Below are 17,771 nucleotides of genomic sequence, written 5' to 3'. Positions count from 1 at the left end.
CCATGTGGGTACAATTAATAGCATGTGGATGTAAGGGGGAGAACAGCAGGGTTTGGAATCAGGTTCCCTGTCTCATTTCTTCTGCCTGATACATGAGTTTCTTCCCAATGCTTCCATCTAGTCCCCACATACAGCATCGCAGGAGTACCTTTGCTCCAGAATATGACTCATGTGAGTGCAGAAAAATGGGAAATGTAAGAAATGAAACAAAGAAAGCAGTGTACCCTCAGAGCACCCTGTCATACAAATGCATCACACATTCATTCTAACTTCTTGCTGAAACCAAGACACACAATAGAACACGTCAAAGTCCATTTCAAAGTATGCTTCAGGGGGCTGGGGATGTGGCTCAAGCGGTAGCCCGCTCGCCTGGCATGCTTGAGGCCCGGGTTCAGTCCTCAGCACCACATACAAACAAGGATGTTGTGTCCGCCGATAACTAAAAATAATAATAATAATAAAAAAATTCTCTCTCTCTCTAAAAAAAAAAAAAAAAAAAAGTATGCTTCAGTTTGATTAGGCATATGTCCTATCCACACTACTTCTTCTACATGTATGTTCTTCGCAAGAGCTCAAAGTATCAAGTCAGGGTTTGGTCTCTAGCAGGGGCCTCGGGCTGGCTGTGTGGAGTCAGTCAATTCCGAGTCTTTTCCAGCATCTTGCTTCCCAGGAGGTCCAGACGATAAGATGCTGAGTCATATACCCAGCTTCAGGGAAGCCTTCAGCTTTCCAGGATCAGCCAGGAAGCTACTAATAATGGAGAGTTCTTTTGGCTGGTCATATTTGTCTGGGGTTTACAAGCAATGCTTAGGCACAAGTCATCCGCATACTAAAGTGCTCTAAGTAAGTTCAGCTTCTAAAGCAATGTTCCTAACACCTTGCTACCAGCCTTGCTGCCAGCGTCTCTCTAGTCTAAACCTATGTGTACCATGGATCTCTGCTTCCTGTTGACAAGCTCTCAAACAAATTACACAATGGAAACAAACTCTCCCCACTCTGTGGCACAACCACAGGCCCTTAACACAAGTTCTAAAACCATCACTTCCCTTCATTTGTCCTCTGCCAAGACTTTCCACCTTTGTCCCAGAAAGGTTAGACCATGACTCAGAGCCATCTGCCCTTGCAAGAATTATACTTCTTGAAAGCTGTTCTAGTTTCCGACAGTAGGTCCTGATTTCATGGTTCTTTTCAAGGTTGCAGAGCTAGCTTGATGGTTTTCTCCACAGCAGGAAAAGCTGGGTCTCAGTGGCCTTCAGATGTTAGTTGACAAATAAGTTGTTATTAGAGAAATCTTATTATCTTACCCACTGCAGCACTATTAGCATGTAAACCAAGTGATTTCTGACCCATTTCTTAGTTTTTCTAGCCCTCAGTTTACTCATCACAAGACAGGAGGGCTAGACTAACTCAGGGAAGACAAACGAATTTCTTCACATCATGTGCCATTTCTGTTAGAGTAATAAAGTTACCCACTGAGAAAGATTTGAGAGTCAAGTTCAGGTGCAGAAGGAAGAAGACTGTTAGAGGTTTCAGAAAGGTCAGCAGCCAGTTATGTATCTGCCCCTTCTGATGGTGTTAAAGATTTCTTCATTACCTGATCAAAACCACTGGTCTATTGGTCCACCTGCAAATGGGCCCACTAGCTAACAAGCCATTTTGAATGTACTGGTCTGGAAAACAGAGACACCAGCCAAGGATCCAAGTAATGCGGTAGGTGCTATCCTAGGCACTGTGAAATACCTTCTGGTAGTGTCTTTAGCTTGTCAATATCTATGAAGAACAATCACATCCATCTTCCTGTGGTTACTGTAAACATAACCACATGACAACTGTATTATCTGGCATGTTAGAAATGAATATAAATTTCCTTCAATACTTTGTTTCCCTCAATCACTATTTAAAACTACAAATCACACTTTTATACTTCAAAATATGGGGATTGATGTCTGCAAAAACTAATGCGCTGTGCTTTAAATACACTTGCTCTTTTATATTAATAGTAAAATACAAAGCCCCAAATGACCATTACTTAATTTTTTTTGTAAGACATATGTACAATATGTGAAGTATTTTACCCTGGGCTGTGGAAGGGAAGGGTGTAACTAACATTTCCTTTTCAGGCTGAACATTTACAGGAATGCACTAAGACATCTGTATGGAATTAACAGAGCTGATTCTATAGATTCATGTGACGCCCCAGTTCTAGTTTCTGTGCTTCCGAGACAAGCTTTTTTCCTTAATAAAAATATGACTTGTGTACATTATGAGTAACATAATTAAACCAGGATAATACAAACTTGTTTAAATATAAACTCCAGAACATCAAGTTGCTTCATATGTTTGCATTCATTTGTAAAATATGATCTCCTGAGATATCTTTCATTGGGCCAAGCACCAAAACAAGCACATGGATCCTGAAAAATAAAAAGACAGTATTCTGGGATTTTGAAGTTGATAAATTAAACTTTCCTATGTAATAAAATGATTTCATCTTGGAATCCTCTTTGGCTATTTAATTTATAGACTCCACATGATCCAAGCTTACATTTCTTAAACGTGTAAATATATTTAAGACAAATCACACTTGCTTCATTACTCATGCCATTAGACTTTCAACCCTTAACTGTAGGTCTTTCTTTTGTGGTTCCACTGGGGAATTCCTCTTGGTGTTAATATTTTTGACTCTCAAGGGATTGTTTACTTCATTTTCTCAAAAAAAATTAAAGTTCGAATTCTTCACACCAGAAAGCAACTGAAAAGACTAATACAATTTAGCCACAGTGCATATCAGAAGCCAAAAGAAAAAGAATACTAGATTGCTTTTTTATTTTTCATACTATCGGTCCAAATTGCCAAATTAGCTCTCTTCCATCAATTAAATATATATATGATCACATAAATATCATTTAAGAAGGAAACAAAGCAAGTAAAAACTAACTTCAATTCTATGGAAAAATTTATGGTAAATTATGGTAAAAAAGAGTTAACCTAAAAAAGCAGTGTAGATCCTATGTATTTTTAGATCCATTTTTTTTTAGAATAAAAAGGGAAAGTTATATTCTAGATAAAGTGACACAGGTAGAAGTTTTCAGGTGGAATAACAGTGTAACTATAAAATTTCATGCTAGTGATTAATGATGATAATGACTATAATTGAACAACAGTGAGCAAGACCAGAGAAAAATCTCATTGGTTTGACAAGTATCAGGAATTTTTGAACATTAAGATGGAATTTTTTTTGTATCCTGGAATACACTCTGAGAAGTTAAATTTTGTTTTAGAAGCTGTCAAAGGGGGCATATCATTTCTGAGCTGGGAAAAAGGAAGGTGATTTGTTTAATCTCATTCTATATAATATGCATCCATATAAGGTGGTATTTACCATGGCATGATGTTGCCAGGGAGGATAAGTAGAATATTTTGTTTTAGGGGAAAATGAATTTGAAACAAGGCCAAAAACATAGAGAAGTAAAAAATCTGAAACTTTATAAAGCAATATTCAGGCTGGAGAGAAACAAGATAGAGAAGAACTAAGGTTGTGACTCCAGGGAAATCAAAGTTGGCCTGTTTTTACAACAATCCCAAGACCATTGTGAAAAGTCAGTACATGAAGGAAGTGAAAATGTTCCAGGACCATTTTTTCAAAGAAGAAATAAACAAATCTAGTAAACACTAAAGGTAGCCACCAAGTCTATGTTGTTCTTTTAAAATACTAAGAGGAGTGAACTTTTTTCAATAAAATTTTTAAAGTATCAATTAAAAAAAAAACTGTAGTTGTAGATGGAGAGCAAGGCTTTATTTTATTTGCTTTTTTTTTTTTTTTTTTGTATGTGGTGCTAAGAATCAAACCCAGTGCCTCACATGTGCTAGGCAAGCACTCTGCCACTGAGCCACAGCCACAGCCCCTAAAATATCAATTTAGTTATTAAGTCATTAAAAAGGTGTTCATATAAATAGAAGGAAAAATTAAAGAAAACAGAATTTTATTTCTTTCTACCCTTGTTTCATACTGGGGAATTGAATCCAAAGGCTTTACCACTGACCTACATCCTCAGCCCCTTTTTTTTGCAGGGGGCGGGGGGGGGGTAACAGGGATTGAACTTAGGGGCACTCGACCATTGAGCCACATCCCCAGCCCTGTTTTGTATTTTATTTAGAGACAGGGTCTCACTGAGTTGCTTAGCACCTCACTTTTGCTGAGGCTGGCTTTGAACTTGAGATCCTCCTCCTCAACTTCCCAAACCACTGTGATTACAGGTGTGCAATACTTCGCCAGACATCAGCCCCTTCTATGTTTTTTTCTATTTTGAGACAGGATTTCACTAAGTTGCTGAGTGTATCGCTAAGTTACCCAGGCTAGCCTTGAACTTATGATCCTCCTGCTTCAGCCTCCTGAGTCTCTGAGATTACAGGCATGTGCCATGGTGCCAGGTTTAAGTGTTTTTACATATTCAGAAAAGGTGGACTTTTGAAAAATAATCCTCTTTAGAATGAACATGTATTAAAAGAGTAGCTTAACTTTCTCTTCATAGTAAGCAGGGACACATTCTACATTTGAGCAGGAAAATCTTATTTATAAAGGGTTGCCTCATCCAAGAATCTTAACGTACTATTACAATTGGCTTCAAAAATTGACCCCATAAATTGCCTAATATAGTTTAAAGATGGGAAACTTGAAACTCCAGGACTTTATTTTCACAAGAAACTTTCACTATTTCAGAAGGCTGAAGGGAAAAAGAACCAAAATAACACAAATTGGAAGTTGTGAAGGAGAAATCTAAACAAGTCCATAATAAGTTTAAAATTTAAGGAAAAGATTAAAGACAAATTTGTTAGTGACATCCCATTACTTGTATATACTTTAGGGTTTCCAAAGAAAATACTTGTAATTGAGTAATCAGAAACACCTTTGTGAGATGTTGGGGTGAGAGCAAAAACTTGCATATTAGTTGTTTCTTTTTAAGTATAGCAAATAGAATTTGTGAAAATAAGGGGGTTTTATTGATAATAGGTCTGGAGAAAATTAAATCAAATTCCTGCATATTCTGCCAATTTAAAAGCCAAAGACTGATGTGGAAAAGGCATATAAAGATAAAAAGAATATAAAAGTATTTTAAAGTTTTTTTTAATAAGACAAAAGTTTTGGGTTTTTTAAATAAATTGGATGACTCAGAAAGTGGAAATATGCATTTGCATGATGAATGTTTTAGTAATAAAATGTTAAAACTACACTGCATGCCAATATTAAAGCAAATTAATGTATCCTTAAAAATATTATTTTTGTTTCTACCAGTTATAGGGAGAGATTCAGAAAAAAGTCTCATGTATTTCCTTTAAAAATTAAAACTACCCAACAGGTAACTATTTAGAGAGTGACAGCAATGACTATTTTCACATTTAATATAATAATTTAAATTCTTTAGGATTACTTCATATTAGTATCACTTATCAAATAGATAAAATTTAGAAGATTGCATACTTTACTTTAATGATAACTGCTTATTTTTAAAGTACTCTTAAAAATGTAGAAGTATGTCAGCATAACTAAATTAATAATAATGCTATAATGCCTGCTATATATTATTTTAGCAATTAGTGTCATTTTAATAATGAAAATTGAAATATTTACTTTCAAAACCTAAATTAAAAAATTTTGTCCATATGAACAACAAAATGCAAAATTTACACTATTGTGTTAGGATATTTTATAAAATCTTTTGTAAATAAAAAATTATTTGATTTGATAAACATAAATTGGTAACAATTGTGCAAATTTAAAAGAAATATTTTTAAAATTGTTTTCACCACAACAAAGCTGAAATTACCTTACAAAAGTCTTGCCAGAAAATTGTACCTTAAGATTTTTATGAGCAATAAAGAGTAACAAGTGAAGATGTATTTCCCATTCCTGAATTTTTACTGAAATAATACAATTTTCCATTCTAATTTTTACTAAAATAATACAATTTCTGTAGATGTCAACTGATATGGTTTGGATATTCCGTGTTCCCAAAGGTTGATGTGTTAGAAGCTTGGTCCTCAGAGGTGCTGGGACCTTGAAGAGGTAGAACCTAATTGGAGGTCACAGAATGGGCCCATTCCTCCCCCATCTCTGGGTTCCTATCTTGAGATTTGATCTCTTACTACATCATTGGGATCTAATCCTCCATGAGGCATACAGCCAGGAAGGGCTTTGCCAGAGCCAGTGTCATTCTGTTTGTGCCAACAGCCTCTATGAGCTAAATAAACATTTTCTTTCTAATTATCTAGTCTCAGACATTTTATGATAGTAACAGAAAAAGACTAATATACTTCTGTGATTCTCAAGTTCATCTAGAATGATAGAATAAGTGCAATGGATATTTATTCTTTGGGGTCCCCAACATTCATTTCCTATGTGTTGTTTTCTTGTTTTCACTCTTTTCACAAATGTCTTAAGTGCTACAAAAGAATTTCACTTCAGCCAGGTCAGCAATGGCCCATGATTGTTTCAAATCAATCAGATCTTCCCGCTTGCTTAACAGAGTTACTGTTTTAGGAAAAGTCCTGTGGCCTACTTCAGAGGATGCATATTTTGCTAGGAGCTTCAGAGGCAGAAAAGTCCTTGCTCTTCCCTAGAAGTTGCCTGAGACAGTTTCCCTTGACTCTGTGTTGAAAAAAGGTCATTCACAAAACAGTGCTTAAAACCAAGCGGACTTTCAAAACGCTGTTGATTCAACTAATTAGAACACCATATTGCTCCTACAGAAGACATCAAAAAGAAAATGCAGGGACCTACAGGAGAAAGCCAAGAGAAACTGTAGGAAATGAAAAACCCAGGCAAAAAAAAAAAAAAAAGATTCAGCTCCTCTAGAGCGGATGCAGGCCATTTGTGACTGCCCAATATATTGTAAACTCCTTTAGACTTTGATGGTCCTCTACATATATGAATCTTTCTTCACCGATATAGAAACAAAATTACCTTTCTCGGATTCCTTTTCCTCAAATGTGAAGAAATAAGACTTCATTTCTTCAATCAAATGTACCCATAGGAGAACTAAGTTAGAATAGAACCGCGTAAGGAACAGGTAGCATGGAGGTCTCTTCTGGGGGTAGCAGTAGAGGTAACATGTTCTGAAGGTGGTGATGGTAGAGAAACCTAGCAGCCTTAACGAATGAGTCTGGGAGTTTTTCTGAGCACTGAGCCTCTTTTAACCCAATCTTTCCAGTTATTCCATGTGCTTTTTCTAATCCTTTGATAAACATTTTCTTATTAAAATAGGCACTGTAAATTCTTTTGTCTCCCCCTAAGAAACATGACCAATACCAAATCCCTCTTCTGTGTTCTCTTTTTTTTTAATCCACTATTGGCTGTAAGTTCTGTTATATAGAATTCATCTCAAGGTAGCAAAGACAACCCAGAAGAAAGGATTAAGGAAAACTAACATTAGTGCTAGAAGAAATTATTAATATCTGAAAATATCACCTGGGAAGGAATTTGTTTTGTGTTAGTTTTGTGTTGCCGTGACTAATATACCAGACAAGAACAACTTAGTGGAATAAACATTCATTTTGTCTCATGGTTTCAGAGGTTTCGTCTATGGCTGTCTAACTCCCTTGCTCTGGGCCCAAGATGAGGCAGAACATCATGGTGAAAGGGCATGTCAGAGCAAAGAAGCTCAGGACATGGCAGCCAGGAAGCAGAGAGAGCTTGAAAGCAAGAATCCAGTGATAATATAATCCCCAAGGCATACCCACAGTGACCTACTTCCTCCAATCACACCCTACCTGCCTATAGTTAGCCCAGATTAAATCATTCAAATTATTAACCCATCAAATCCATTACACTACTAATTAGGTTATAGTTGTTATAATCTAATCATTGAATTTCTGAACATTCTTGCATACCTCACATGGGAGCTTTCAGGAGATACCTCATATTCAAACTATAAGAGTAACCAAAGAAAGTTAGTTGCCAGGTCCATTTAGAGGCCTGGAACAGGAAAAAAAAAAGCCAGCAAGAGACTAAAATTGTTAAGTAATAAGGCTGGAGGAAAGGGAGAATGGCATGTTATAGGAGCAAAATCATCAAGAGCATTTCTCAAGGAAAAGGGAATGGTAATTATTTCAAAGATTCAGTAGAGTAAAATACAATGATGAAGTGAGGATGAGTTAAATAAACACTGAATTACAACCATTGGATTTAGCAACTTAACATTCATTTGATGATCTTGAGAATGAGTAGTTTGTGCCCAGCAGAAACCTTAACTGGTATGGTTTTAAAATAATAGTTGTCCTCTGAGGAGGTTGCAGCTTTTCAGCAAAGCTAGAGTCCTCCTGATCCACAGCTGCTCACTCTCCCCAAGGTACAGGTTGGTTAGAAAGCAGTACCTTACTGTGGCTTTTAAAAATACTAGTAAGATTTCCATGGAAACAGAAATGCTGATTTGCCCAACTAGAATTGCCCCAGCCAGTGGCAATGAAAAATTCCCAGAGACGGTGCATGGTGATTTGATTAGAGGTGCAAAGGAAAAGAATCTCAAAGTGAAGAGACAGGTTTGCATGCTTACCAGAACTCTATGACACTCTGCAAGAAAAATTCCTTGTGGTGAAGGTTCTAACCATTTGGAATGGTCCCCAGATGAGAATCCTTAAGTGATGCATTGGCTTGAATGGTCCTTCAGAGATTAAGCAGATTACTTTCATCCATGAATTCCAGAAGTGAGCCAGGGATATAGGCTGAGGTCATCATTGAAGACACTTAAGTTGACTATTTTAATAAATTGGTTATCAGTTGCTAAATAAATAAATGGGGATAGAGAAGTAGGGACAGCAATGAAGCATCACAAAGAAATCTCACGGTAATTGGGATGAGGCATGAAGACAAAAAAGAATTGCTTTTTTTAAAATATGAAGAATATTGGCATACTGATGCAGAAAAAAGGGAAGAGCTGGAAGAGCCATGTTTTTCATTAAGCTAGAGGATATGGTGGAACATATTTAATAGAGGATTTAGCCTCAGGTCCTCTTTCAATATCAGATGAGATGAGGCAAGAAGTTCAGATGCAGATACTATATTAGGTAGTAGAGAAATGTAAGTGTTCTTATTTTATCATCAGCTGACAGAGGGAGAAGCATGGAGAGAATAAAGGAAACATTAAATATTTGTGCTGACAAAAAGCAAATGAACCTATGTGGACATAGAACATTTCATCATTGCACAAACTTCTGCAGGACTGCACTGCTCCAGAATGACATATAACAATAAAAGTGGGTAGCTGAAGTGGGGTAGATAGAATTAACTGGAAATGAGGAAGTCCAGGAACCAGAACTCTAGGACTCCAGACTTATATTGGCCAAAGTCCATATGTTATTGATGTGAATGTTGTTCCATTAGAATTATGGCATCAGTGGAACTGGAGAAGAAGAGATTAATCTGGGAAAGTTCAAGTACATGAAGGAAGTGATGAGAAATTGGAGCATATTGAGGAAGAACTTTTGAGGGTAAGGTCCAAAGGATCTGGGGCTTTGCAGACAGAAGAAAAGCTGTTTTGAGAGCCATAATGGGACACTGGGAGGGCATTCATTTAAATACTCCCCTAAGGGACATGAATATGGAAAAAAAATCAATAGCTTGGGCTGGGATTGTGGCTCAGTGGTAGAGCGCTCCCCTAGCATGGGTGGGATCCAGGTTCGATCCTCAGCACCACATAAAAATAAAGGCATTGTGTTGTGTCCATCTACACCTAAAAAATAAATATTTAAAAAAAATCAATAGCTAGTCTTCACTAAAGAGCAGTGCAAAGGAATTCTGAGTCAGGGGCATCTCCTCATTTTTTTTTTTAAATCTAAAGGAATATAACATTATAGAGTTGTGATAAAAATACACAGAGAATGAAATAGAAGATATAGAAAGGAATTATACCCTACTGTGTGCGTTTATGTGTGTATGTAGGTATATATGATATGTATGTAGGATATGCATGTATGTATAATATATGATATGTATTTATATATAACAATTTTTGTATATATATATACAAAAATTGTTAAGAAGGGATTGTGTTTCTAATAATTAGTGCTGGCTACCCAGCCTACCAACTATCAGAATGATTATCACATACAGAATGCAAAACATTAGAAGAAAAAAAAAAAAAAATATATATATATATATATATATATATATATATATATATATATTTATATATATATGAAATCCTTTCTAATTTTTGAAAAAAAAGTGACATAAAAAATAGCCAAAAATTGTCAAATTAAAAAAATCTTTTATAAGTAAAAATAGCATAATTTAAAAATAAAAAGATAGGTCAAACAGGAAAAATATTTCCAACAAATACTAAATAAAGTATCAACATTATTACATTTACAACTTTTTATGGGAAGATCATGAATAAAATTTGCTTCTCATCCTTTCCTTGATTTGATTGGAAAAAAAAAAAAGAAGAAACTCACAACAGTGAAAAGAACAGTAAGAGGCACTGAAGAGTGGACTGAACCAGTTTAAATGAGGACCTTCCAAAATATACAATATTTGACTACGAGGAGTTTGAGAAAAGCAGAATGAAAAAGACGAAAGTGAATAATCAGAGAGCTGAAGAACTCCATCACTCTTGAGAGTAGACTCCATGAGGAGTGATAAAAACCTGTCCTTTATCAGGAAATGAAATTTCAGGACCTCAGGGAATATGAAAAATCATCACATTTTGTAGAAAGAAAGGAAAAAGTCAGTTTCCTGAAGGAGGCATGAGAATCATTCTGGCAATAGTCTTCATCAGTACACTGACTAGTAGAAAGCAAAAGGGTAATTTAGGAAGTGGAGACTCAGGGTGACAAACAAACTAGATGTCTTACCCAGAAAATATACTAAATGAATTACAGGTCAGAATAAATACATCTTCAGAATTTCAGGTCACAGCATCAAGTTTTTGAATTATTTAAAATTTTTTCAGTCGTTTCATTTGGGTTGTTCATTTTATAACACATGGAGGGGAAGTTCTCATTTTATGCAGTATTGCAAGGACTCAATTTTGTACCTTCAAATATGGAGGATAGATGAATAAACACTCCCTAGATTTTTTATTTTATTTTTTATTTTTTTGGATTCTGCCACTGAACACTGTTGTTGAGGAGTTGAATCAGAAATTAATGATGTAAGGATGAAGAGGCAGAAATAATTCACTAGGGTAGCTGCAATAAAGTCTGGTGGTGACAAAAAAGTTTGCTCTCCTTTTAAAAACTAGTGACCATTCTTCCTGCTTAAGTTGGCTTGCCTCCTGAACCTTGTTCTATATTCTTACCAAATTTGTAAGCTATCCAAGCTCCTTCTAATAGATTCTCTTCCTGCTACATAGAGATATTCAGTTTTTTCTGCCCACAACCAAGAATCCTAGCTTATTCTATAACGAAATCGGATTCCAGGTAATAACTTCAAGAGGGAAACAAACCTTCTGCTGGGAAATCGGCCTTCATGGAGCTGAAGGCAAAGATCTGATTTCCATACTGCCTACTTGCTACTACCTTTTAAAGGAAGGTTTTAGTGGAATTCATTGGCTCTGCATATAAACATGATAAGGGGCATAAAGAATTCTAAGACTACTAAACAGTGTGGTTTCTTCAGACGGCCTCACATATGTTAAAAGCAAGGCTTATCTTGATCAAATCCCTAAGTTCTGAGTCAGACAAAAATAAAACCTAAGGAATGTCTATAACATTGCTAAAAATCATCTCATATCTCTTAAAGCCATAGAGTGAGCTGTCACAGAGCAAGATCAAATTTGAGATTTGATCATGAAGATTGCTAATATACAATGCCAATTAAATTTACCACCTAATCATGTCTTGATAAGGTACATGAACCACAGAAATGGAACTCATTTTTCACTTTAGAAAGGATAAATAAAGCTCTAGCTGCTTTCTTTATTGGTAAGCAAAAATCATAGATTCATAGATTCCCAATGGTAGTCATCACTAAATGAAGTTTAGATGCCAGAAATTCCTTGCTATAATACAGAAGAAAGAATTCAGACACAGAGATATAGAAGTGCCACAGTGCATTTATGAGAAGTGCATCATGCCTCCCAAAGTAACACTATGTCCCCAGAAAGATCCCAGAAAGCACTCCTTTCTGGTTTTTGATTGTTTTTCTTTAGGTTTGAACCATTCTGCAGTGAGAAGAGCAAGAACACATGAAAAATGAAGAAACAACAAGGTATAGTGGTGCACACTTGTGATCCCAGAAACTTGAGAGGCTAAGGCAGGAGGATCACAAGTTTGAGGCCAGTATCAGTGACTTATTGGGAACCTGTCTCAAAATAACAAAATAAAAAGGGCTCAATGGTAGAGTGCCCCTGGGCTCAATCTACAATACAGGGGGAAAGGAAAACAAAAGAATGAAGAAACAGTAAATATGTGAGTAAACATAAAATGTTTTTATGTATCTTAGTTTTCAAGTGATAATTTAATGTTTAAATAAAAGTAATAACAATGTACTGAGTGCTTTATAACCTATTAGAAAACAAATATATAACAAGAATAACAGTAGGACAGTAGGAAATAAATGGAATCACACACTGGGTCAGGAACTGTGAAGGGTATGAGATTCTAACCCATGGAAAGCTAATAAAGTAGCATATTACATGAATGTTGGTAGAAGGCATGAAACTCCTAGATAAAAGTCTTCATTCATCAGAGGATGAACAAAACAAAGAAGTCCAGACAGATGCTGTGCAGAGAGCTGATTGGTGACACAGTTGTGTCAGAGAACTGGGGGTATCTGATGTTTTATAGCATTCAGAAGCAAGCCTACTCATTCTTGGGAGGAAAGGAAAGTATTCTTATCCCTCAATGTTGCTTACTGCAAATATGACCCTAAAAAATGGCCCAGAGGGCTGGGGATGTGGCTCAAGCTGTAGCGTGCTCACCTGGCATGCACGGGGCGCTGGGTTCCATCCTCAGCACCACATAAAAATAAAATAAAGATGTTGTGTCCACCGAAAATTTAAAAAATAAATATTAAAAAACTCTCTCTCTCTCTCTTTAAAAATAAATGGCCCAGAAAGAGCATACAGGTCTTAAATCCTTACATTCTTGCATACTTAGCAAAAATGTGCAGGACACCTTTGGCAAACTGCCATTTGCAACAAACTATTATGGTCTGAATGTTTGTGTCCCTCCAAAATTCATGGCAAAAGCTAGTTCCCATTGTGGTAATGAGAGGTGGGACCTTTGGGAAGAGATTAAGTCATGAGGACGCCACCTTTATGTACAGGATTAAAACCCTTATAAAGGAGGCTTTGGAGAACTGCCTGACCCTTCCAGCTCTTCTGTCATGCAATGACACGTGGTCCTTGCTCTTTCTGCCATGAAAGGACAAAGCAAGAGGTGCCGCATATGAAGCGGGAAACATGTGTTCAGGAGATACCAAATCTGCTGAGTCTTCATCTTGGACTTTCCAGTTTGCACAACTGTAATATTTAAATATATATATTTCAACTGAGCCAAATCCTCAGCCTTTTTTCTGTGATTTTTTTTTTAATTTTGAGACAGAGTCTTGCAAAGTTGTTAAGGCTGGCTTTGAACTTACAACCCTCCTGCCTCAGCTTCCCGAGCTGCTGGGATTCCAGGTGTGCACCACTACACCTGGCTGATATGTAATGTTTTGTTGTTTATAAATCATAGTCTCTATTATTTTTTATAGTAGCCTGAACTGACAAAGACACATTTGTAAGATTCTTATATTTTATATAAAGTAAAACAAATTATATAAAGTTAGATTATAATAAGTTAAAGATGCATTTTGTAAAATCTATAGTAATGATCCAAAATAAATATAAAAAGTTACAACAATGGCTAATAAGTTACTATATAAATGAAAAATAATACTAAAATATATTAAAATAATTTGAGAAAAACAAAAGTAATAATAAAATAAAGAAATGAAATGAAAATAAAATACACAATATATTTGAAACATAAACCTTACTATGTCAAATATTTATAGTAAATGCTTATAGAAAATGAAAATGTATTAATCACTTCAATTAAAAACAGTGACTGGTTTAAAAAGAAAAACAAGAACTAGTTATATGCTATGTATATAAAATAAATATTATACATAAAGATCCAAATGTTTAAAAATTGCAGATTGGAAAAAGATATATGACATAAATTAATCTTAATAAAGTCAAAGTGGCTTTATTAATACTAGACAAAGTTGACTCCCAGACAAGAATAAGTACCAGACATAAAGAAGTTATTTAATCTGATTATACAAAAGACAGAAAATAAAGAAAAACCATCAGACTGGAAGGAAAAAATGAAACTTTCCTTTGCTATTGGTTATGTGGTTATAAAGGTAAAAAAAAAAAACATATCAGACGGGAGGAGGAAGACGCGCCAGGCGCCCAGCCAGACCAGAGGAGGAAGTCTGGCCCAGCCCCGAGTGCTAGTCTGGAGGAAGCCCATCAACCCTCATAACCCATCCAAGGGGGTGTGGCTACCAGCACAGTTGTGCGGCTGATCCAGGTACTGGGTTTCCAACTCCCCCACCCTTAGCTGCGATAACTCAAAATATTTCCCACAAGCTTTTGGAGGTTGTAGCTATCAACGCAAAACAACAACTGTACAGGCACCTGGTTTTTCCCTCAGAGACTAGAGTAGGGAAGATACAGGTGGAAGCTCATTTCCTTTCACACTGGCTATACCCACCACCCTGAATACAGAGGCTCAAGCTAGGAATAGACAACGCCACCTACTGGAAGCAAGGAAAACAGTGTTCTGAAAGACTTTTTTTTTTTTCTCTCTCTTTCTCTTTTCTTCTCTCTCTTCCACAACTTCAGCATATGTGAAACCAAGAACTGTGCATGAACAACTGAATTACCAAAGTAATATAATATAGAGGAATTGCATATACCCCACCTCCCCCCCCCATTTTTTTCTTTATTTCTATCTTACTTCCCTTTCCCTTCTCCTATCTCTCTTTTCTTCCTTGTTATTTTTTTTTCTTTATTTTTTTAATTCATATTCTCTCTATCCCACTTTCAATCTCCTAACTTTTGCTATCTATACACAGGGTAACTATCTAAATAGAAGGTTGAGTCTATACATTCTTCCATAAATTACCAGTCTAGTGGTTAGAGTTCTCCAAAGGTGCTAAGTTAGTTTAACCTCATACCCTCACTCCTTTCCCTCTAAGTATAACATCCTTCGTCTGAAATTAAGTTTTCTATATGCCACCAGATATGGTACGCCTTTTATGAAACTAAGGAATATATTCTTAAGTAATAATTAAAACCAATATCTATAGTCTTAGAATCTAACTATAAATGTATTAATAATGAAAACTTGTGCTTAGATAATGTACTGTTGATATTGGGATCTGTTAACATTATCTTTCTCCACAAAAGAGGGATTTTGGAGCTATACAAGAACAAAACAAATATATAAGGGGAAAAACATTAGCACAACAGTTTCACAAAGCTAGAAAGAATCATGAGCAGTATGAAAAGACAAGGAAAGAAAGGACCACAAACAATACAGGTCGATTCAACATTAGATGAGGTAATATCTGCAGCTGATGGAATGTCAGACAAAGAGTTCAGGATATACATGCTTCATATGATCTGGAGTCTCAAGGAAGACATTATTTACCAAATTCAGACAATGAAAAATCACTTTGACAATGAAGTACATAAACAAATCCAAGAAGCAAAAGATCAACTCTATAGGGAGATAGAGGATATAAAAAACAAACAAACAGAAATCCTGGAAATGCAGGAAACAATAAACCAAATTAAAAACTCAAATGACAGTATTACCAGCAGAGTAGAACACTTGGAAGATAGAACTTCAGACAACAAAGACAAAGTTTTTCAACTTGAAAGAACATAGACAGCTCAGCGATAATGTTAAGAAATCATGAGCAGAACATCCAAGAATTATGGGATAACATCAAGAAACCAAACCTAAGAGTTATTGGGATCCAAGAGGGTACAGAGGTCCAAACCAAGGGAATGAGCAATCTATTCAATGAAATAATACTAGAAAACTTCCCAGACTTAAAGAATGAAAAAGAAATCCAAATACTAGAAGCCTACAGGACACCGAATATACAAAATCATAGGAGATCCACACCAAGACACATAATAATGAAGATGCCCAACATACAGAATAAGGAGAGAATCTTAAAAGCCACAAGAGAGAGGAAACAGATTACATTTAGGGGTAAACCAATCAGGATAACTGCTGATCTTTCAACACAGACTCTGAAAGCTAGAAGATCCTGGAACAACATATTTCAAACGCTGAAAGAAAAAGTGTTCCAACCAAGAATCATGTATCCAGCGAAATTAAGCTTCAGGATTGAAGATGAAAAAAAAATCTTCCACGATAAACAAAAGTTAAAAGAATTTGCAGCTAGAAAACCAGCTCTTCAAAACATCCTTGGCAAAAAATTACAGGAAGAGGAAATGAAAAATAACAATGAAAACCAACAGCGGGAGGTAGTACAGTAAAGGAAAAACCAAGCATAGAGGAAAAACAAATCATGTTAAGTATCGTACATAATCAAATATGGCTGGAAATACAAACCATATCTCAATAGTAACCATAAATGTTAATGGCTTAAATGCACCAATCAAAAGACATAGGCTAGTAGAATGGATTAAAAAAAAGATCCAACAATATGCTGCCTACAGGAGACTCATCTGATAGTAAAAGACATACACAGACTGAAGGTGAAAGGTTGGGAAAAATCATATCACTCATACGGGCCCGGGAAGCAAGCAGGGGTATCCATACTTGTATCAAATAAAATAGACTTCAAGCCAAAGTTAATCAAAAGGGATAAACAAGGACACTACATACTGCTCAAGGGAACCATACACCAACAAGACTTGACAATCATTAATATATATGCCCCAAACAATGGTGCAGCTACGTTCATCAAACAAACTCTTCTCAAGTTCAAGAGTCTAATAGACCACAACACAATAATCATGGGAGATTTTAACACACCTCTCTCACCAATGGACAGATCTTCCAAACAAAAGTTGAATAAAGAAACCATAGAGCTCAATAATACAATTAATAACTTAGACTTAATTGATATATACAGAATATACCACTCAACATCAAGCGGACACACTTTCTTCTCAGCAGCACATGGATCCTTCTCAAAAAGAGACCATATATTATGTCACAGGGCAAATCTTAGCAATTACAAAGGAGTTGAGATACTACCATGCATTATATCTGATCATAATGGAATGAAATTGGAAATCAATAATAAAATGAGAAAGGAAAAACCCTACATCACATGGAGATTAAACAATATGCTACTGAATGAACAAAGGGTTACAGAAGACATCAAAGAGGAAATTAAAAAATTCTTAGAGGTAAACGAAAACTCAGACACAACATATCGAAATCTTTGGGACACTATGAAAGCAGTACTAAGAGGAAAATTCATTTCATGGAGTTCATTCCTTAAAAGAAGGAAAAGCCAACAAATAAATGACCTCATACTACACCTCGAAGCCTTAGAAAAAGAAGAACAAATCAGCAGCAAATACAGTAGAAGGCAAGAAATAATTAAAATTAGAGCTGAAATCAATGAAATCAAAACAAAAGAAACAATCAAAAAAATTGACAAAACTAAAAGTTGGTGCTTTGAAAAAATAAATAAGATTGATAGACCACTAGCCACGCTAACAAAGAGAAGAAGAGAGAGAAACCAAATTACTAGCTTACGGGATGAAAAAGGCAACATCACAACA

This window comes from Callospermophilus lateralis, chromosome 5 (assembly GCF_048772815.1).
Source record: "Callospermophilus lateralis isolate mCalLat2 chromosome 5, mCalLat2.hap1, whole genome shotgun sequence".
NCBI lineage: Eukaryota > Metazoa > Chordata > Mammalia > Rodentia > Sciuridae > Callospermophilus > Callospermophilus lateralis.
This window is presented reverse-complemented; position numbering follows the sequence as displayed.